The sequence below is a fragment of the Helianthus annuus genome, chromosome 17, assembly GCF_002127325.2.
Source record: "Helianthus annuus cultivar XRQ/B chromosome 17, HanXRQr2.0-SUNRISE, whole genome shotgun sequence".
Taxonomy (NCBI): Eukaryota; Viridiplantae; Streptophyta; class Magnoliopsida; order Asterales; family Asteraceae; genus Helianthus; species Helianthus annuus.
In genome coordinates this window covers 135,096,596-135,121,366 of record NC_035449.2, presented here as the reverse complement: position 1 = coordinate 135,121,366, position 24,771 = coordinate 135,096,596, and positions in this window count along the sequence as shown.

The window sequence follows — 24,771 nt, the reverse complement described above, 5'->3', positions numbered from 1 at the left end:
CTAATCTGGAGGGAAATGTAGAAGTTCCAAGCGAAGTGATGCCGCGAACTCTTTCTTATCATCCAGAGGAGTTGATAATAGGAGAATTGCAATCAGGAGTTCGGACGAGACGTCAAATTGACCAGGGCTTAACATGTTTTTATTCTACAGTAGCACCTTTACAAACTGAATTTTCATTAAGTTGTTTTATCTCGCAGGTCGAACCGCGGACTTACAAAGAGGCGCTTACTGAAGACTCTTGGGTCATAGCGATGCAAGAAGAATTAAGTCAGTTTGAGAAGTTAGGTTTGTGGAAGTTGGTTGATTTACCGGATGGTCAAAGAAAAATCAATACAAAATGGGTTTTCAAATGTAAGAGGGACGACAGAGGAGTGGTTGTAAGGAACAAAGCTCGACTCGTTGTTCAGGGCTTTAGTCAACAGGAGGGGATTGATTTTACCGAAGTCTATGCTCCTGTCGCACGACTGGAGGCTATCAGAATTTTCCTAGCATTTGCGTCTTGGAAGAATTTCAAAGTATTTCAGTTAGATGTTAAATCAGCGTTTCTTTATGGGAAGGTCAAAGAGGAGGTTTATGTTGGTCAGCCGCCGGGCTTTACTGACCCAATCCACAAGAACAAAGTTTATCTGCTGGACAAAGCGTTGTACGGTCTACATCAGGCGCCGAGAGCCTGGTATGAGACTTTGTCTCAACACCTACTCGCTAACCAGTTCATACGTGGAAAAGTGGATGCTACTCTCTTCACCAAAGTCGTTGATGGTCATCTTCTGATAGTACAAATTTATGTAGACGATATTATTTTTGGGTCAACGAATGAGAAATTATGCAAAGATTTCGAACAGGTGATGAAGCAGAAATTTGAAATGTCTTCAATGGGGGAGATGAAATTCTTTCTGGGATTACAAGTTGAACAACTTCCTGAAGGTATTTTCATTCATCAAACGAAGTACGTGCATGATATTCTGGAGAAATTTGGAATGTCAAGTTCTACTTCAGCTGTTACCCCACTTGCGACAAATCATGGTATTCACCCAGATCTCACCGGAGACAGGGTTGATGAGACACTTTATCGATCCATGATAGGTTCTTTGATGTACCTAACTGCTTCACGTCCTGACATCATGTACCCAACGTGCCTCGCAGCAAGATTTCAGTCTAACCCGAGAGAATCGCACATGATTATTGTGAAAAGGATTTTACGTTATTTGAAAGGCACACCCACATTGGGGTTGTGGTATCCTCGCAAAGGCGATTTTACACTCGAAGGGTTTTCCGATTCAGATTTCGGATGCTGCAAAATTAATGCGAAATCAACAACTGCAGGATGCCAGTTTTTTGGACCAAGATTGGTTACTTGGCAGTGTAAGAAACAAACATCTGTGGCGCTATCTACATGTGAAGCAGAGTATGTTTCTGCTAGCAGTTGCTGCTCTCAGATCCTGTGGATACAGCAACAAATGCGCGACTACGGTTTGCAGTTTCTTAACACACCTCTGTTTGTTGATAATGAGGCCGCAATTAATATAACTAAAAATCCAGTACATCACGCTAAAACTAAACATATTGAGATTCGTCATCACTTTATTCGCGATTGCTTCGAGAAAAAGTTGATACGAATTGAGAAAATCCACACTGACGAACAAAAAGCTGATTTGCATACCAAAGCTTTTGATAAAAATCGCTTTCAATATTTGTTAAAACTTAATGGTATGAAATTGCTTTCGGTGTCGGATGGGGTTGTGAGCGTTGATGAGAGTACTGTTGCGGATGAAGATGAGAAACAATCTGCGATGGTTTGTCGATTTTTTACGTGTTTTGGTATTTAGGGGGAGATAGATAAGTTGTACATATTTTTTTTTTTCAGAAAAATACAAAAACAGTAAAAAAATGCAAAAACCCAAAAACATGATAAAATTGAAAAAGAGCTTGTGTATATAGGGAAAATGATAGTACATCAGTTAGACAATTACAGTATGCTAAAGATTTGGAAAGATAAAATGAGTTAAACAGTCTCACTAATGATGTGTCGATAGGTTTTTGTACATTTAGTAGATATATTCGGGATATAAACCTAAAATTTCAAACTGGTGAAATTCGTGGGGAACACTACTTGGATATATAGGTAACCCCTGAAATCTCGTTTGAAAGGTCTCGTATTCTGATATACTAGGTGGTTATACTCTATGATGTCTGGGGTATTATTCCGGGACTTCTGCTGAACGGTGGTTCTGACCTAGTCCCTGGCTAATACTTTCACCAAAATGCTTGAAACATAGCATTATAGCCCTCAGCTGATTAGACAATAAAATTGATAATCAGTTGTTATAGCTAAAAGATTCTCTAAAGGGAACACATTGCAAAGTCGAAGCTGATATCTCTCTGCTGAACGGAAGTTCTGACCTGAGATCCCTCAGTTCTCGCATACCCTAATTTATGTACAGACATCATTGTAGTATCTTTGCCTGTAAGACTGAATATTGGGATTCTGGATACGGGAGTATATTCAAGAGGTGGGACACATGAATCGATCTATGTTCTTAAAACACTTAAACAGTATCCTGAATAGATTGAAGTTTGTATGAAAATTTAAGATGGATCAGTATATCGACAATCGAGGTGAATTGTTTAAATCTGAGTATGTAATATAGCCTAACGGTACTTGTAATTGGTCTGAAAAGCTGATATGATTCCCTGACACGCTCGTCAAAAACAAATTTGTAAATAGTTTGTTTTCTGCAATTTAAGTTTTCTGTTATTTCATTTCTTAGATTAGATCATCCTAAAATCCAAAAAGATTTTATTTCTGCTTTATTTTAGACAAACCAGAGTGGAAAGTTGATTGTCGGATTCTAGCAAAATGAAGCAGATGCAGGAGATTCTGAGCTGAAGATCGAGGAGAGCTTACATTGTTGGAAAATGTTTGTTTTCAAAGTTTTAAACAAGTTCATTAAGTTGATACTTGTTATTTTTCAGAAAATTGGAAAATTGTTTCACTAAATCAGTTTGTTTTGTCAAAAGATTAACCAGGGTCATTAAGTTGAACTTGGTAGATTAATCAAGTATTCAGGGTCATTAATTTGAACTTGAAAACTTGAGTGGATTTCTAAAACTGATTGTATTAGTGTTTATTGTTTGAAAAGATAGTTTGTAATATTATTGGTTGAGTAACAGGTTTGGACGATATTTCCCAACGGAGGCAAATTGCAAAAGCTTAAACCAGATATCTCAAGATTCCAGCATAATGAGAGGGGGAGTCAGTGAGAGGGGGAGTCTGGATCAACAGCTATTGGGAAGTTGGTAGATAAAGCTAGAAATCAGTCCGGGAACCTGTGAAGAATGCTTAAAGATAGACAGAGTTAGTAAAAAGTCAAAGACTAAAGACTACGGATCTGAAGATGCTAAAAAGACTACGTCAACATCCAAGGGGGAGTCTGTTGATGCACGGAATGTCTGTTGACTGCGTCTACAAGAAAGTCTGAAGTCAAGATTGGTCTAAAGGGGTCAAAGTGTAAATATTGAGTAAAATAGACTTAGGACCGCTTATTTGTCAGTGTTGTATTGAGAACCGCTTTTGTGTCATTAGGTTTAGACTGGAACCGCTTTTAGGACATTAAGGTAGGATCGCTTATATGACAAGGTGCTGGATCGCTTATTGGACTGTCACATAAGCGACCCATGATCACTATAAATAGGGTGGAGCGATTCTTCATTTGTAACGGTGTATGTATGTGCTGAGGTGCCGAAACTCTGCTAAAATTTTATCAGAAAGCAATACAAACACAAGGAATTGAAAGGATTAGCTGTTGTTATTTTACTTACGTTGATTCTGCCTTCGTATGTGAAGATGAACTACTTCGACTGACTTTTCGGGTCATAGAACGGTCCAGCAATTATCAACATTGTTTTCAGCATTACTTTTCGGATTTAAGGGATTAACTAAATACTTGGTAACCAACGTTTTGTAAAACTATGAACTCACCAGCGTTGTCTGATACACTTGTTGCATGCTCGCAGGTCGTTAGATTATACGGATTTGGAACTTGCTGTCTGAAGTAGCTGGAGTGGTCATGGGTCATGCTGATTGGATACGAATGATGGGTTTATTGATTACATACATTTAATTTGAAACAGTTAAACTATGATTTCTTTTATTTGCTTCCGCTAAACATGTTGGTTTTCATTTAAACTTATTGACGGTACTTTTCAGTAATAATTGATGATTTTATTTAACAACCTATGATTGGTTCAATATGATTAGTGGCTCATTATTGGTTTGTCACATGCCTAGTAGGGTTTCTCATGGGTGGTATTTTGGGGGTGTGACAGTTTGGTATCAGAGCCACTGGTTATAGGGAACTTGGTTTTAAAACGTTTTCATAAAACCAGACTATAACCGAACAGTACCGAAATCGACCATGACACTCAGCTCCAGACTGCAAGGTTCGTTTCTCATTTACTATTGCATAGTATATCTAGTGTACACTTATGTATGACGTTCACGTGAATTCACACTTGGCACAACAGTATGAGCCCTTATGTTACCAACCCCTGTTATGTGATCTGTTAGTGTGACACTACCCATTGACTATTGTGATTCTTGATCCTGTAAAACCTTTCGTTTGCTATTTCAATGTGGGGAACCTTTTAACGCAAGTTAAGAGGCATTGAGATAAGCATGCAAAACGCCTTATTATTATGGGTGCACACATAATAATAACGTGAGGTGCATGTGAGTCCTAGTAAGGCTTAATGAGTGTGAAAAGGGTTCCGCTTGGCTAATTGGTGTTATGTTAGAACTCAGTAGTCTATAGAGGTCATAGTAATACTTGACTCCTACTAGAACTTGCATCTTAAATCCTTCCTCTTCTTGTATAGAAACATGAGCAGACGAGGCCATGGACGTGGCCACATTGCTATGACGCAGGCTGAATTAACCAACTTAATTAACACTCGTGTAGCTGAAGCCCTAGCGGCTTACCAGGCTGGTACGATATGTGCCAATTACTTTCTATCCTTGTGTCGTATACTCGAATCTTACCCGTGCATTGTATGTTCTTACGTTTTAGGTCAACCTGCGAATCAAAACAATCTACCTGCTCCACCTGCATGTACGTACAAGATGTTCATGGATTGTAAGCCACAGACCTTCAGTGGGACCGAAGGGGCTGTAGGACTCCTGCGATGGTTCGAGAAGGCAGAATCGGTGTTTGCAATGTGTAACTGTCCTGCTGGGGACAGAGTGAAGTATGCTACGGGCACACTCGAGGATGTTGCCCTGACATGGTGGAATGCCCAGGTTCAGATGTTGGGTATTGAGATGGCGAATGGCACTACTTGGGATGATTTCAAGGAGTTGATGAGGGAGGAGTATTGTCCTCGTGATGAGGTTCAGAAACTAGAAAACGAGTACTATAATCTGAAAATGGAGGGATCTGAGATTGAAGCATACACTAGGAGGTCTAATGATTTAGCAACTTTGTGCCCTAACATGTCTCGACCCCCACATCTGCGAATTGAGTTGTATCTCAAGGGCTTAGCACCAGCTGTTAAGGGGTACGTTACTGCTGCAAACCTAGACAATCTGCCCCGTATCGTCCGTTTGGCACATAAGATTACTGACCAAGATGTCGAACGTGGCAACTTGCCGCCACGTGTTTCTGCTACTACCTCGACTGCTACAGCTACCACACCTGCCAGTGCTAACAAGCGCAAATGGAACGATACTGACAAAGCAACCAGTCCTAGCCAATCTCAAAAAAGGGCAGACAACAACATCCACCATAGTTTCAGCCAGTCGTCTTCTGTGAACCAGAATCAGAGAAACAATTTAAATCAGGGTTCTTACGAGGGAAAGCTACCAAAGTGTAATAAGCGTATGTTCCACCATCGCGGACCATGCACCCGGGTATGTCACAGGTGCAACAAGGTGGGACATATGGCTAAGGATTGTAGAGTCTGGCTTCCTAAGCAGCAGCAGCCGCCACATCAACAGGAGAGGCATCAGTCTCGACAGAATCGGGGAAATCAAAAGGGGTGCTTTCAGTGTGGTGATGAGGGTCATTTTAAAAGGGATTGCCCTCAGCTTAATCAGAATGTTGGCAACAACAACAATACTGGGAGCGACAACAATGGGAACAATGGTGAGAACGGAGCACGTGGAAGAGTATTTACTATTGGCGCTGGGGGAAGCTCGCAATGATCACAATGTTGTGACCGGTACGTCTTCTTTGAATGATCTTTTTGCTTCTATTTTATTCGACTTTGGTGCCGATTTGAGGTATGTGTCTCTAGGGTTCAATCGTTAGTTAGGACTGACTCCCACCCCTCTAGTAAATAAGCATGTAGTAGAATTAGCTGGTAGTAAATCGATAGAAGCCACTCATGTTCTTTTTGGTTGCGAACTTGATCTCATGGGACAAGTGTTCGACATTGACCTACTTCCCGACGCTCTTGTAAGTTTTGACGTGGTCGTCGACATGGATTTGGTTATCTATGCGTCAAGCGGAAATTCTCTGTGAAGAGAAGATCGTGCGTATCCCTCTCCCTAGTGGGGAATCCTTATCAGTTCAAATCATCGTCGTGGTGCCATGGTTGGCATCATCTCAGCCATGAAAGCCCAGAAGTGTCTACGGAAGGGCTACTCTGCTATTCTAGCTCTCGTCACCGATTCGCAACCTGGAGGAAGGAAGATCGAGGATCTTCCAGCTGTACGAGAATTTTCTGACGTATTTTCTGAGGAGTTACCTGGTTTACCTCCACATCGTCAAGTGAAATTTCAGATTGACCTTATGCAATTTCATATTCTTTCTGTGATACAGCAATCCCTTGGGTCCGCTGGATACTATCGCAGATTCATCATGGGATTTTCGAAGATGGCGCAACTTCAACCTCCTTAGCATGGCGGGGAGCTGTGAATTCATGGGAAATAAAATAGGGGAACGTTTCTTCAGGTTTTGAAACCCAACCCTGCAATGCACTGAACATCACTTCAACCCGAGGGTACCGATGATCTGGCAGTATACCATGATGGTTCGAATCAGAGTCCCAGTTACACATCAATGCAACATGAGAAAGAGATGACTCACGTGGTGGACTTACAGGAAGAACTGCTCGATTCACGACCTACGGTGGAAGCCGTAATCCTTTGGATTTAAGTTGGAGGCATTACTTGGACGGTACCAAATACACTACCTAGACCGATCACAAGGGCCTCCCGTATACCCTTGTTTTGAAGGAGCTATTGGATGAATACGACCGTGAAACCTGGACGTGCACGAGCTCTGCAGCCTGCTATCGACTCTAACATACCTGATCAGGCCCGCCTTGCCCAAACTGAAGGACTAAAGGAAGAGAGTTCCCAAGATTAACCCATGCGGGGCATGGGGAAGTAACCTTTGGCAGGACGGACGATATTTGCTACTTCGTGGAACGAAATTTGGACTTCACTATACAGCGACCTTAGAGGACTGGTGCAGGCAGAGCACACGGGCCTTGATATTCCATTCATCTGAGTTTTGATAGGATGTGTTAAAAGCTGAGGACCCTGTACGGATGATCGGGTCTGAAGGCCCATATAGCAACACATGGGAACGATGTTTGTCACTAGTCTTCACAACTCAAAACGGAAACATTATCACCTGGGTGATCGTTGATGGACTCACGTTGCTAACACACTTTCTTGCAGTCGATGAACTGACGAGTCTTCGCAATTTTGTGAATACTCCTCTAAGAGATGCGGCTTTTAGGTACGAGGTGCCAACCCCTGTTACCTCTGAATTTGATCTATGCATGATTTACGTCAGGTAATACACAACACCCTTGGCTCATGTCAGGACCAGAGCATTGCTTATCGCTGTTGGGCAAACGATCAGAGAAAACGAGCTCTCCTGGCACTCGAAGACATGCTGCGAGCATGTGTGTGACTGGCTTTGGTGCAAATTGAAAGGACTCTTACCTATGGTTGAGTACTACTGCAGCAGTTATCATCTTGGTAACCAGACATCTCTGTTGTGGCATTACATAGACAATAATGCCAACCTTCTTGATAGACTGAGATGGTTGACAACTTAATTACTGGTCCAGTACTGGTACTCGAAACTCTTGGGAAAGTTGTTTGGATCAGGAGTCGATTGGCGGCAACGCGTGACCGTCAGGAAAGCTGATAAGCTTAGGAAACACTGGAAGATCGTTGTAGGCGATCGTATCATGTTGTAAGTCTCACCCTGGGAGGGTGTGGTACGCTTGGGAAGCGTGGCAAGCTTAACTTACATCACTTTGAGCCATACAACATTCTGGGAAGAATAGGTAACGTGACTTACAAACTCGGGTTACCCCACGAATTGGATAACATGCATAATGTCAACTATGTTTCGAATCTAAGGCAGTGTTTGTTCGATGAAACGCTTGTGATACCCTTATTAGGGTCTGAAGTTAATGACAAGTAGCAGTTTTTGAGGAATCCACTGAAATCATAGACCAGAACGTCAAGGATAGTTAGCATAGTCGAATTCCAATCGTGAGAGTTCGTTGGAACTCAAGACGTGGACCGGAGTTCACGTGGGAACGCAAAGATCAGATGAAGCTCTAGTATCCTCAATTGTGCAGGTGGTTGAACCAACTTTTGCTATCATTGGTGAATTTCGGGACGAAATTTCTTTCAAGTTGGGGATGATGTGGTACCCGCAGAAAATCCACAGTCATCCTGAGTTAACATCTTGTTGTTTTGGATTACTTGCCAAATTTCGGGACGAAATTTCTTTCAAGTTGGGGATGATGTGACAACTCGTAATTTCAAAAGCCTTTTTCTTTGTTTAAATCCCCTGTCACGCTTTGCGTTCTGATATAACTTACGTGTACGTTACCTGAGTGATAACTAGTCTTGATTATAAGATAATGGTTGTGAATATTATTAGTGGATGTATGTGTACTAAAACCTTAAACGTAATTGGGTGTCTTAGAGTTAATGGGTTAAATTAAATTAGAGTTAATAATTTAAAGTGGCCAAGCAATCTTTCCTTCTTATTGGGTGTCTTCGGCCTGTCACACCCCGACCACGTAAAACAACAAATCGTGGCGGAAACGTCGGGGAGTGTTGTAACAGAATCATTGTTTCACAACCATGGATCAAATAGTTTTGTTTTATTAAATTATTAAACTCAATGTTTTGGTACAATTTTAGAATAAATACAAATAAATTGTTTCTCAGTTTTAAAGTCGCTAAGGCACAGGTCCATCCTATGTGAAGCATGCATCAATAATCATCACACAGCAGTACCTGAAACATATATGAAAATAGGTACGTCAGCATAAAAATGCCTGTGAGTAACATAGGATTTTGTGTATCAGATTCATGGCTTTGGATAATATGAGAAAAGGTTTTATGTTTTTCAAAATAGGCATGAATCTAATGTAAAAGTTTTGTTTCTGAAAATGTGTCGTTTTGGAAAACGGGTTTATAGTATAGACAAAAATATACTTTGGTTTTGAAATAGTTAAATGGATAGTATATCAAAATATACTTTAGTAAATAAAATAATAGCTTTGGTAGTATATCTCAAGTATATTTTGGTTTAAAAAGTATTGGTAGTATATCAAATTATACTTTGGTTTGAAAATAGCATATCAACTATGCTTTGGTTTAAAAGTAGCATGTCAACTATGCTTTGGTTTAAAAGTAGCATATCAACTATGCTTTAGATAGTATATCAAGAATATACTTTAGTTTTAAAATAACAAAGTAGGTAGTATATCAAACTATACTTTGGAAAATAGTAGCATATCAAACTATGCTTTGGATAGTATATCAAAATATACTTTAGTTTAAAATAACAAAGTATGTTAAAACATATGTTGGATTTTGTACTTAGTATATCAAAATATACTTTGGTATATCACATTTGAGAGCACATCAGACTGTACTTTTGTAGTATATCAACATATACAAAGAGAGTGTGATTTGGTATTCAACAAAGCCTTAGTGTATCAAACTACACTTTGGAGACTATAGAAATACCACGAAGGCAATTTCTATTTGGTTTAAATTTGGTTTCTGACATTCCATACAACAGGAATGGGGTGTCTAGTCCTATAGCGCTATATCATACTACCAATCGGCTGGGTGAATGTATAAAAATAGGTACAATCCAACAATTTGTTTATTAAGTTTTGGAAAATCAGTGTTTAAAGCATAGGTAATTGTTTAATTTGTCAAAAGAATATGTATTAAGCATGTGTAATCATATAGTTTAAAATCAAGAAAATAACAGATAGGCATATATGTTTCACCCCAAAACAATTGAAAACAGTAAAAGAGGGGACTATGTACTCACTTGAGATTGCAAGAATCCTTGATTAAGTGTCCTAACAAAGCTCGGGAAATCAAGGAATCAAGTGGCACCTAGAATGGATCACTATGATAAACAATCGGATCCTAAATCGGGAGATAGGATAGAATGAGGTTCTATAAATCAAATGAGTATTTGAACTCATATGGTATGATTTAATAGTCCCAACATTCTGATTTGGAAGTCTACCTAAGTGCTTTTGACCCGTTTCGACCCATTATGGTAGTATAAGCCACTATAATGCGTCGTTTGCGTAAAACTATGTTCGGATGGTTAACTATGTGCTATGTCAAGTCTTACATGCCCAATTATCCCTAAACATGTTACTAATTCAGATTATATGTCAAAAATATGTTCACATAGTCAAAATACGGATTTTAGCTTCAAAAGGGCATTTTGGTCATTTCCTATGGGCATACAAGCTAACTAGCATACGACTAACCAATCCTATGTGATCATAAGGTATAACCTCAGTGGTTATTCCCTATGAATCTATGATCACTTACTAAGCTTGATCGGATCCTAAAGATCGACCCAACGGGTCGGGTTCGGAAGTATAAGCGGTTGTTTAGACCGCTTACCTTACGGCCCTAAACAAGCACAAACTAATAGTGTCGAGTTAGACATGTCAAAACATGTTTAACCTACTGATTTGGTATCAAAACAAAGTGTTTTGATACCCTAAAGTAGTTCCGTTGCAAAATGCGTGCTAAAACGCATTTTGACCGAAACTTTGACTCGACACTACGCCTAGTTAACGTGGTAATCAGCGGTTATAATCACGAAGGATTATAACTATCGTGATTACAATCACGTGTCAAAGTTCAATTGAACTTTGACTTGACCAATTGATGGTCAAAACCGAAAGTCAAACTGTTGGCCAAACTGTTTGACTTTCTGCTTAAACATAAAGAACAAGCATGAAAGAAGACTTACAAAGGGTCCTAGCTATCTTTTCTACAAAGAATAAAGTTCCAAGCAGATTAGAAAGCTCCCAATTCAGATTAGAGAGGTGAAGAGAAGGAAATGAGCAAAGAATGAGGAAGTTGGCCAAGCTATTTATAGTTGTTGATGATGAACAAGATCATTACAAGTGGTTTGATTAGCCATTAAGCAATGAATCACAACCATACATGTGTTAGGGACAGCTGGTATTACTTGGAGAGCACATAACTTGCTCAACACACCAAGAATTTACCAAAACAGCCCCTGAATTTGCAAACTGTTGCTGAAAACAGACTTTCTGCCCAGATATGATGCTCGCGTAGCGCGACGGCATAGGCAGGAGGTGCTCGCGCTACGCTACCATGTGTCTGATTCAGCAAAGTTTCAAAAATGGCAGAAATGGTCCCTGTACGTGTTTAAAGCCTTTTTCGATGCGTTTAAACCCCGTTAACCTCATTTCAAGGCTCTAAAATGAAGTTAAAGTATAGGGGACTCAAAACATGCTCAAAAATATCTCAGATGTCGGTTCGTTTGATCGTAAAATCGCGTTGTTCGGTTAATTACGACGGAAGTCGTAACGAACGCAAAACCGATCCAAATTAAGCGACGAATGGAATTTTTGCATGGCGATCACTAAAATAAAAATATTTTAGTGTGTACAAAAATTTTGGATGTCCAGATGTGTCCAGAACGTAAGATATGCGCGAAAATGCAAACTTACGCCGTTTTTGACACTTTTAGTCCCTGAAAGATCATATAAGCATGTTTTCGCACACCGAACCACTCAAAGCTTGTTTCTAAGCTATGATTAGGTTATATATGGTATGTTTATCTTATGATCAAGTTCCGGACTATTCGTTACCTTACGAATCGGTATAGTTTCGCAGTTTGACGCAAATAGTCCCTGCGATTGAATAAACTTGTTTTTGCCATACCAAACCTTCCAAAACTTATTTCTAAGTTATGTAAAGGTCATTTAAGGTATGTTAAGCCTATTTCACTATTCCGGAGTGTTTGTCGCGCTAAACTGATTACGTTTACGCACCAGTGCGCATATAACTTTCCAGAAAGCGATTTAAAGCTCGGAATTGAACAAGAATTGATATGTGCAAAGGATACACATATTTATACAAATCCCAAGTATGAAACACAATGTTTCATAGGTTTGGCGTATGTTTGGTGTTCATGGTGACACAGGTGTCACAGTCTCCCCTACTTTAGGAAATTTCGTCCCGAAATTTAATTCTAGAGGAAACTTGTGAAGACAACTGTGATTGTTTCGCTTTGAATGAATCCTCCGTTTCCCAAAGTAAAACTCTAGGTTACGTTTGGATTCTTAGCGAATCTGATAACTGCCAGAATGTCCTTGTTGTAGTAACAAAAACATGGGGTTTCGAACAACGGATAGGAGAATGTTTCCTATGAAGACTATTATAGGAAACTTGTGTGTGCTCGAAATCAGAGTCGGAGATGCAAAATAAGATTGACATTGGTCAAGGTCCAGGACTTCTAGCAATTTAAATAACGCTACTTTCGCAATGTAATAAGGAACACTTATATATAGGATGTACCAGCGGCGTATCCACCATGCCCTTTTTACATTGTTCCCATCTCGTTATTCTTATCACTATAGGTCTTAACACATGACAAAACTTGCTGTGGTTTCTGTGCACTGAATTCCATAATTACGTATGCATCCATAATTACGTAATTCCTTGCACAGTCCGCACAGTTCATCTCATAATGTGTAGGGTAAAATCAATCGAATAACCATGAAATGACTTGACTAGACCACCAAAGGATCTTTTTAACTAGATCAATGAACGATCCTTTTAACCAGATCAACACATGATCTTCCTTAACTAGACCGTTGTATGATCTCTTTAAATAGACCACTTAAGGGATCTTTATAACTCGGAACCAAATAATCGTTTTGAATCAGCACTTTGGAATCCAAGGTTCTTACTATTTGCATAGAAGCCCCTTAAGGATTTAAGACAGTACTTTGAGTATCCTTCTAAGAATCTAACATATGAAAATACGGAAGATTCCACCAGGACTTAGATAACGAGCTTTGGAGTTACACATAAACACAAAATCACCAAATTGTGTATTCATTAATTTAATTATTAGCTCGTTTGTGAATTTGAAGTACACTAGAAATCCAATCACGGACTTCAATTAGTACTTAAAACATCCTCAAGGATCTACTATGAAAATAGGAAGATCTTATAAGGATTTGGAATTTGTTTCTGTCGTTTTATAACATTCGTTTTAGGATATATAAAGAATCCAATTAAGGACTTATGATAGCACCTTTATCAAATCAAAGATTTGAAATGGTACCTCAAGTATCCGATTAAGAATTGCACCTGTACTTTGTTTCTTAAAAGAAACTAGTACTTAGGATTTTTGGGGAGGTCACAAATGATCATAGAATGAAGGAACCACAAGAGTAGTTTGTTCTGGAAAGAACATGGTTCTTTGGTGTCGATATTGTAGGGGTATGTCGACACATATACACAATCGTATCAGTTTTGGAAATAAAATTTGGAACAACCATTTTATTTATAATAACTGAATTGTCTCAAATGTCAAAAGATAACAAACAAAGGAAATACAAAAGACTAATTGTTCACTGCTGCGTTGTCATTTGCATTTGCCTCGTTTATGTTGAATACTCGTCCACGTGCTGGATTTGTATTAACAAGTCTTGGGCAATTGTTCCTGTAGTGAGTAAGGTCACCACAGTTATAGCACGATCCAGGAGGAAACTGTGCTCGAACAACGGCAGGATTTGCAGCATTTTGGTTTTGGATAACATGGCGACATGTATTGACCAAGTGTCCCAAACGCCCACAGTGGGTACACTTCTGACACGGTGTCTGATTCACATGATGACGGTTGCATTTGTTGCACAAGGGTGCAGTACCAACATAGTTCTTCCTAGCACGAGGCTGTGCTGGTTGATTTAGTGCAACCTGATCATTCTGAGCGACTACTGCGAAGTTTTGTGAAGCCTTACGCTTCTTCGACTTCTTAGAGGACTCGGTCTGTTTATCCTTTGGTTTTTCTGGTGCTGACTTGTCAGATGGTTTCGGATCGCCTTTTCGGAAAAGCTTACGCTTCCTGATTTGAGACTCAGTCAGGGTAGCAGATAGTTCAATGGCTTGTCTGACGGTAGTAGGGTTACTGCCAGTAACAATATCCTGAACTGGATCAGGAAGGCCATCGATGTATCTTTCAATTGCCTTATCCAAAGGCGTAACCATGGTAGGACATAACAGACTCAATTCCTCATAACGATCAGTGTATGCTCGATGTTCACCGCTGTCTTGTTTGAGATCATCAAAGTCCCGTTCCAAAGCCCTAAGCTCATGACAAGGACAGAATTCCTTCATCATTAGAGCCCGAAGCTCTTCCCAGGTTTGTGCCATTGCTACATCGGCACCTCGATCCCTCATCATGCCATTCCACCATGTGAGTGCTCTTTTCTGGAATACACTCGACGCAAACTCAACTTTTCGCTCGTTTGGGCATTGCACATGACGAAATGTGCTTTCAAGACTCTCAAACCACTGTAGGAGTCCCGTGGCCCCTTCAGACCCAGTAAATGTGAGTGGCTTAGCTGAGTTGAATGTCTTAAAGGTGCACTGAACATTGTTATTGTTTGCCTGATTTATCTGGGTGATAAGGTTCGGGAGTACAACAGCGAATTGCTGAGCGATTAAGGCTGCCAAGGCGGCATCCTGAGCTTGATCACGTCGAGGAGGCATATTCTAAAAGGGCAAAGAAACATGAGGGAAAAACGAGTGAGATGTCATTGGATATTCAAAACTGGATGTTTAAGAATATCGACAAGGCATAAGGATTGTGACCATTTGTTCGTTACTTAAAACAAACAAACGACACTGTGACAAATCAAAGTAAATGGGTCAACATAATGTATCACTGAAGACATGCTCGCCTATAAGTGAACACTCACCCCAAGAGTTCCCAGGTAAGAGTGACTGGTCCGATACTGCGGATTTGTACGAACACTCTAGCCTTAGACAGAAAACTCAGGGTACAGGCATTCACTCTTCCAGTTTGCACGTGTTCACATTATTTAGACCCAAACTTTGACGGGATTTTGAAAACTCAAAAGGCACAAAGCTAAAGATGAATCAAACTGGAAGGGTTCAAAACCTTATAACAAAGGGTTCAAAACCTAGTAATCAATCATCCAAGGATAGATGATTAATTTTCGAAGCGGATTCGTTATTGCATTATCGTTGTGGTTATCACCTAAGGATAGGTGAAGTGTATTGTTTTAAGACTAAACACAAGATAACTTGTGTTAGGGTCCTAGGAAGGTTATAGTCTAGGTCAAAGCATTACTCATAACCTAATTCCCTATAACCATTGGCTCTGATACCAACTTTTCTGTCACACCCCGACCACGTAAAACAACAAATCGTGGCGGAAACGTCGGGGAGTGTTGTAACAGAATCATTGTTTCACAACCATGGATCAAATAGTTTTGTTTTATTAAATTATTAAACTCAATGTTTTGGTACAATTTTAGAATAAATACAAATAAATTGTTTCTCAGTTTTAAAGTCGCTAAGGCACAGGTCCATCCTATGTGAAGCATGCATCAATAATCATCACACAGCAGTACCTGAAACATATATGAAAATAGGTACGTCAGCATAAAAATGCCTGTGAGTAACATAGGATTTTGTGTATTAGATTCATGGCTTTGGATAATATGAGAAAAGGTTTTATGTTTTACAAAATTGCCATGAATCTAATGTAAAAGTTTTGTTTCTGAAAATGTGTCATTTTGGAAAACGGGTTTATAGTATAGACAAAAATATACTTTGGTTTTGAAATAGTTAAATGGATAGTATATCAAAATATACTTTAGTAAATAAAATAATAGCTTTGGTAGTATATCTCAAGTATATTTTGGTTTAAAAAGTATTGGTAGTATATCAAATTATACTTTGGTTTGAAAATAGCATATCAACTATGCTTTGGTTTAAAAGTAGCATGTCAACTATGCTTTGGTTTAAAAGTAGCATATCAACTATGCTTTAGATAGTATATCAAGAATATACTTTAGTTTTAAAATAACAAAGTAGGTAGTATATCAAACTATACTTTGGAAAATAGTAGCATATCAAACTATGCTTTGGATAGTATATCAAAATATACTTTAGTTTAAAATAACAAAGTATGTTAAAACATATGTTGGATTTTGTACTTAGTATATCAAAATATACTTTGGTATATCACATTTGAGAGCACATCAGACTGTACTTTTGTAGTATATCAACATATACAAAGAGAGTGTGATTTGGTATTCAACAAAGCCTTAGTGTATCAAACTACACTTTGGAGACTATAGAAATACCACGAAGGCAATTTCTATTTGGTTTAAATTTGGTTTCTGACATTCCATACAACAGGAATGGGGTGTCTAGTCCTATAGCGCTATATCATACTACCAATCGGCTGGGTGAATGTATAAAAATAGGTACAATCCAACAATTTGTTTATTAAGTTTTGGAAAATCAGTGTTTAAAGCATAGGTAATTGTTTAATTTGTCAAAAGAATATGTATTAAGCATGTGTAATCATATAGTTTAAAATCAAGAAAATAGCAGATAGGCATATATGTTTCACCCCAAAACAATTGAAAACAGTAAAAGAGGGGACTATGTACTCACTTGAGATTGCAAGAATCCTTGATTAAGTGTCCTAATAAAGCTCGGGAAATCAAGGAATCAAGTGGCACCTAGAATGGATCACTATGATAAACAGTCGGATCCTAAATCGGGAGATAGGATAGAATGAGGTGCTATAAATCAAATGAGTATTTGAACTCATATGGTATGATTTAATAGTCCCAACATTCTGATTTGGAAGTCTACCTAAGTGCTTTTGACCCGTTTCGACCCATTATGGTAGTATAAGCCACTATAATGCGCCGTTTGCGTAAAACTATGTTCGGATGGTTAACTATGTGCTATGTCAAGTCTTACATGCCCAATTATCCCTAAACATGTTACTAATTCAGATTATATGTCAAAAATATGTTCACATAGTCAAAATACGGATTTTAGCTTCAAAAGGGCATTTTGGTCATTTCCTATGGGTATACAAGCTAACTAGCATACGACTAACCAATCCTATGTGATCATAAGGTATAACCTCAGTGGTTATTCCCTATGTATCTATGATCACTTACTAAGCTTGATCGGATCCTAAAGATCGACCCAACGGGTCGGGTTCGGAAGTATAAGCGGTTGTTTAGACCGCTTACCTTACGACCCTAAACAAGCACAAACTAATAGTGTCGAGTTAGACATGTCAAAACATGTTTAACCTACTGATTTGGTATCAAAACAAAGTGTTTTGATACCCTAAAGTAGTTTCGTTGCAAAATGCGTGCTAAAACGCATTTTGACCGAAACTTTGACTCGACACTACGCCTAGTTAACGTGGTAATCAGCGGTTATAATCACGAAGGATTATAACTATCGTGATTACAATCACGTGTCAAAGTTCAATTGAACTTTGACTTGACCAATTGATGGTCAAAACCGAAAGTCAAACTGTTGGCCAAACTGTTTGACTTTCTGCTTAAACATAAAGAACAAGCATGAAAGAAGACTTACAAAGGGTCCTAGCTATCTTTTCTACAAAGAATAAAGTTCCAAGCAGATTAGAAAGCTCCCAATTCAGATTAGAGAGGTGAAGAGAAGGAAATGAGCAAAGAATGAGGAAGTTGGCCAAGCTATTTATAGTTGTTGATGATGAACAAGATCATTACAAGTGGTTTGATTAGCCATTAAGCAATGAATCACAACCATACATGTGTTAGGGACAGCTGGTATTACTTGGAGAGCACATAACTTGCTCAACACACCAAGAATTTACCAAAACAGTCCCTGAATTTGCAAACTGTTGCTGAAAACAGACTTTCTGCCCAGATATGATGCTCGCGTAGCGCGACGGCATAGGCAGGAGGTGCTCGCGCTACGCTACCATGTGTCTGATTCAGCAAAGTTTCAAAAATGACAGAAATGGTCCTTGTGTGTTTAAAGCCTTTTTCGATGCGTTTAAACCCCGTTAACCTCATTTCAAGGCTCTAAAATGAAGTTAAAGTATAGGGGACTCAAAACATGCTCAAAAATATCTCTGATGTCGGTTCGTTTGATCGTTAAATCGCGTTGTTCGGTTAATTACGACGGAAGTCGTAACGAACGCAAAACCGATCCAAATTAAGCGACGAATGGAATTTTTGCATGGCGATCACTAAAATAAAAATATTTTAGTGTGTACAAAAATTTTGGATGTCCAGATGTGTCCAGAACGTAAGATATGCGCGAAAATGCAAACTTACGTCGTTTTTGACACTTTTAGTCCCTGAAAGATCATATAAGCATGTTTTCGCACACCGAACCACTCAAAGCTTGTTTCTAAGCTATGATTAGGTTATATATGGTATGTTTATCTTATGATCAAGTTCCGGACTATTCGTTACCTTACGAATCGGTATAGTTTCGCAGTTTGACGCAAATAGTCCCTGCGATTGAATAAACTTGTTTTTGCCATACCAAACCTTCCAAAACTTATTTCTAAGTTATGTAAAGGTCATTTAAGGTATGTTAAGCCTATTTCACTATTCCGGAGTGTTTGTCGCGCTAAACTGATTACGTTTACGCACCAGTGCGCATATAACTTTCCAGAAAGCGATTTAAAGCTCGGAATTGAACAAGAATTGATATGTGCAAAGGATACACATATTTATACAAATCCCAAGTATGAAACACAATATTTCATAGGTTTGGCGTTTGTTTGGTGTTCATGGTGACACAAGTGTCACACGGCCCAACATCTACAAACAAAATCTGGGTCCGGCCCAGCTAGGTTAATCTTTTATACGTGGATAACTCACTTTTATCACAAAACCATAAATCCCATAAATCCCTAACCCTACCTCTCATCTCTCTCGACGTAAACCTACATCCCGGAGCTCTCTCCATCCACTTTTTCTGTGTCGACACTACATTAACTAGTATGATTAATCTTTGTTGTTCCTTTGATAGACATAACTTTGTGATAGGGTTGTTGTGTATATATGATCGAATTGATTTTTGTGATTGCATGAGCATAACAAACTATGTGCTGGATCGTAATTATAATGGTACGTTCATAACATCACTGATAGATAATAGGCCGCCCATGAGGATTGGTTTAGTGGGCTAAAGCTTTAGCATCCAGGGACTCCAATAACAGTGTTAGTAAATATGAATAACATGTTTGAATAACCTTTGCATGATCTAAAAACTTGAATACATAACGTGATGTTGTGAATCGGATCGAAAACTATAGGGACGGGTAATGGACTCTTGGTTCAGGAGTGGGAGTAACCAATCACGTAATAATTACGCACGTAAATGCGTCGAAACAGTGAATCGATGGGCTGTACAACTTGTTATTGCTTGTCTCTGAAGTCGCGCACTTCCGAGTCGCACACTTCGGAGGCAAGGGCACACTTCAGAGTGTGGGCCGGGACTGTCGGGGTGCGTTAACTGGACTCGCTCGTTTCTTGAAGGGCCACGAGTAATTGGGTTGTATAACCACCTAAATTTATGTAGTCTAATTTGTGTTTAAGAGGGCCGAATATAAGAATGTATGGGTCAAATGTGTATTTCAGAATTTAAAAAAAAGAAAAAGAAAATTGTGATTAAGTATAAGTTCCGAATATAAGGGGGTATTACAGGTACTTGACAAATCTTGATCATCACATGTGATATACATTGGTCCAAGTTTTTTCATGTATGTATATATATATATATATATATATATATATATATATATATGCATATTCGAGTTAATCTGTTAAGCATATGCTGAAATTTACTTGATTAAGTGGGTTTCGATTTGTGTTATGATATTATACCTACTCAATGTTTAAAAAGTGGGTGTGGGAGTTCGACATTATTCTCATTGGTTCGAGTTTAATAGATATAGGTATATATCCGAGTTTGTGAAATAGTTCTGAGCTTACTTACATGCCTATATGTTATTCGAGAATGCTTGTCGATACCTGAATTTACATATGTATCTGTGTTAAACATGTTGTGCATATATGCGTCCGAGTTTCTTAAATCATAATATTTGTTATCAACTAGAGCATCCACGGTATGGCACAACATGATGAAATATGTTAATCTGTTTACATAAACACTGAACACTGAGTTGTTGGGACACTCAGGGTATTGAACACCCTACATGTATACTCACTTACATGATATTGCACATTAGGTTGCGTGCAATGGACCTAATAGTTAATGAAAATTAGAAGTGTATTATCAAACCGAGCAAACTAAGGTGAGTTCATTCCTTTTGAGCATGTGTCCCGGTGGTTTGGGACAGTCAGTGGGTATCCCGGGGAGGGATAAGTCTTTTGGGTAAAAACGGGAATGTTGGATAATATACTCTTCCTATCACCTTTAAAGTCCCTCCGTGTTGTTTGGTTACCTGGGAGGTAACATGGTATTAGTTAGTAGCGCTACTTAGGTTTGGCAACCTCACCCCGTACCTGGGAGGACGGGTGTTGAACTAATGACCTAGTCATGACCAATGCTTTGATAGGAGCATTGGAGAAAGGGCAAAATAATCAGAAGCCGTCTTGTATTGGGGTATTATCAACATTGTTTTCAGCATTACTTTTTGGATTTAAGGGATTAACTAAATACTTGGTAACCAACGTTTTGTAAAACTATGAACTCACCAGCGTTGTCTGATACACTTGTTGCATGCTCGCAGGTCGTTAGATTATACGGATTTGGAACTTGCTGTCTGAAGTAGCTGGAGTGGTCATGGGTCGTGCTGATTGGATACGAATGATGGGTTTATTGATTACATACATTTAATTTGAAACAGTTAAACTATGATTTCTTTTATTTGCTTCCGCTAAACATGTTGGTTTTCATTTAAACTTATTGACGGTACTTTTCAGTAATAATTGATGATTTTATTTAACAACCTATGATTGGTTCAATATGATTAGTGGCTCGTTATTGGTTTGTCACATGCCTAGTAGGGTTTCTCATGGGTGGTATTTTGGGGGTGTGACAGCTCAAGCTTTAACCAAGACCACAGAAGTACCGGAAAAGATCATACGACAACTGGTCAAGACCCTCAAACGAACAGATACGAACGAGCTGACTGCACACACATATGGGGAGACATCTTCATTGCGATCACACCAGAGAGGATAAGGGAATGCCTGGAATTACCTGTGAGCAACAACTATGATCTAGTACCAACATAAGATGACATGTTTGCATAGCTTGATGTTATGATAGGATACAAGGTAAAAATATCAAAAATTGCTGATTTTAAAAGGAACAAATTACCTGCCTTTTGGCAAGTAATGATGGAGACCTTGAACAAGTGCATATCATCGAACATTGGGGGAACATATCAGATCAACAAGAATGTTCTAACAATCATGTTTTGTCTCATCACTAGGATGAACATTGATTTTGGAACAGAAATTTTCAATCTGATAAGAAGATCAGTGTTGACAAATACTGGGAGAGTAGATTCTCATCTACCTTTTCCTAGATATTTGTCAATACTAATTTCTGATGCTTTTGCTGAGAGGAATATGGAAATTCCTACATCAGAAAACATGTGAAGAACAAAAGTAATGAAACCATGGTTTGCACTAGGCTTCTGGAAATCAGATTATGATTTACCTGCCTTATAAGAAAGTATGATGAATCTGATACCAGAGGATTCACCCTACAGGGCAGAGTATTTGAAAATATTGAATAGAGGACCAGAAGATGAAGCAGTGTATGACAGTGTATCCCCAATGGAGCATGATGCCCAAGAGTCAACTGCATCTCACACAGATGAAGAAGCTCAATCAGAACCTGAGGAAGGCGATGAACAAATTCAACTGAGTCCAAGAGTTGAGCAGCATCATGCAGAAACATCCTATATGGGAGAAATAGGTGCACAACACTCTAAACTCAATGTTGTTGAAAATTCTGATAGTGATTCTGATGATTCCATTGAGGGTAATTATGTTCTAGAACCTATAGTACTTGTTTCTGATAATCAAGGTGTGAGTATTTCCACAGACCTATTCTCTGAATCAGATAATGAGGAGGAGAATAAGGTGGCAATAGGTAGAGATCAGTTTTTTGATCAAGGAAACCTGGATGAGAAAAACAAGAGTTTCTCAACAACTCATAGAGAACTTGAAAAGGTTCAACAAAACGAGGAAAACCCAGATTTGAATAAGTTTCAATATTCTAGTAAAGGTGTGCAGGATTGGACTTATTTCCAACCTGAAAACTTTGAAACAGTAGTAAGTATGTCTTCTGGTGGTGTTAGAGGTGGAGCATCTGTTGTTCCTCATGTTACCCAACTAACCATGTCAACTGAACAACTTCATAAAGAGCTTGAAAACATAACAAATGTTTGCACTGGGAAAACAGCCACTAAAGAGAAGCTTGATCTGCTACTAGAAGAGATCAGAAGTCAAAAATTTGATATAAAGGCTTTGTCAGAAACTGTTGAAGCTGCCAGAAAACAAACAGAAGACAACACTGCAATTCTGAACAAACTCCAACAATCATCAGAAAGAAAGGACACAACTTCAGATCTTGAAAAAGTTGTCAAAGAGATTCAAGAGATCAAGACAAAGATGGCAGAAGCTGTAAGTGCAAGAGAAAATACAAGTGCTGGGAAAATTCTTGAAGAAATTCAAGTCTTAAGAGCAAATAACAACAGTATGGCAGAAGCTCTTGAGAAGATGGTAGTGGAATGGTCAACACAGAAAGATCAGAACAAGCTGGAGTTTCAGAAGATGCATGAACAAGAAAATATGAATGCTCAAACTCTATCCAATGTTCAATTATTAGTGAAGAGGTTGCAACTAAATGTTGCCAGACTGGCAAATATAGATGTGCATGAGCTGAAAACTCCAATTCCACAAGATATACCATCAAGAGGACCAGAAGCCTCCCATCAAACACAGCCCAAACAAACAGAAACATCAACCCCATACAAGCCAAAACAACCCATGGGTCCCCCACTAGATGTGCCAAGATCAGAAAGAGTAAAGATGCCGACACTAACACCAATTTCAACTGAAACCTCTTCCATTTCAAAAGGCCAAAAAAGTGTAGCCTTTTCTTATGAAACAGATTTTAGTAAACAATTGGTTGATGCTGGTAAAAGAAAATGGCAAGGGGAAGTAAACATCCTCAAAAAGGCCAAGAACAGTGATCAGAGACGATCCTAATGGAAAGCCAAAAGAATACACAGTTCTGGATGTTGATCGGGACACTATGATGTTCCCTGAAGAACACCTGAAGAACTACTACTGGAATAATGAGGAGGACAAACTAGAAAGGCCTCCCTCTCCTATGAGCACAAGAGTTATTGAAGTAAGACAAATGAGAAACAGGTCTATTATGCATAATCCCCTTACAAATCTAGTGGTTGAAATTGGAAAAATAAGCACTCAAAGTCATCAAGGTAAAGTCATGGGAACTTATGAGCAGAACAAGTACACACTGATTAGGACACTTGAAAAGAACAACATATCTTCATCAAAGAATCAGAAGTTGATCAAGAACAAGAGAAGATTATCAGAAAAGACTAATCTGATGGATCTGTTGATATTTCTGATTAAATATCATTAGTTTCTGGTAAATCTGATCATCGGACTTTCTAATGATTTGTTCATTAGAATTTCTGATGAAGTGGTTATCAGAAATTCTGATAAAGACCACTTGTCTAAACAGGTTCTATCCTGCCACAATTATCGAAGCAACTTGACATTATTGGATTCAATGAATATGTTAAAGAGCTACTTTTTGCAGGACAAGTTCATGAATAAACAAATGTTTATTCATGCCCCAAGACTTTCTTATCACACCCCAATATTTCCACGTATTACCGATGGGCCCGGTGGGGAGTATCGTGACGTAGTTGATATCGTCATAGTCAAACAACACAATTTAATGCACAGCGGAAGTAAAAGATAACAACATTACAAACCGAATAAAAAGTAATATTAAGTATTACAAAATAAACGGTTGTAAAGGATCCACAGGCGGATCAAAGTTAAATTGAAACATTGTTCAACAGATTCTTAACATCTAAGCTTGCAAGACTCTTTATTGATGCTAGGAGTGGCCAGCCTATTCCGATTAGTACCTGCACTTAGCCTTTTTGGAAAATACGTCAGTTTACACTGGTAAATACAATTAACTGACTCATTTTGAAAACATTTAAGAAAATTGATTTGAATGCACAAGGCACAAAATATCTTTTATAACTTGGGACAATTACTTAAAAATAATCTTGTATACAGATTTATATGTTTGTCGTCCGTCAGGGCCGGTTAGAAGAGCCGGACAAGATTACTGGCACGCCACTGGTATAATGCCCACAA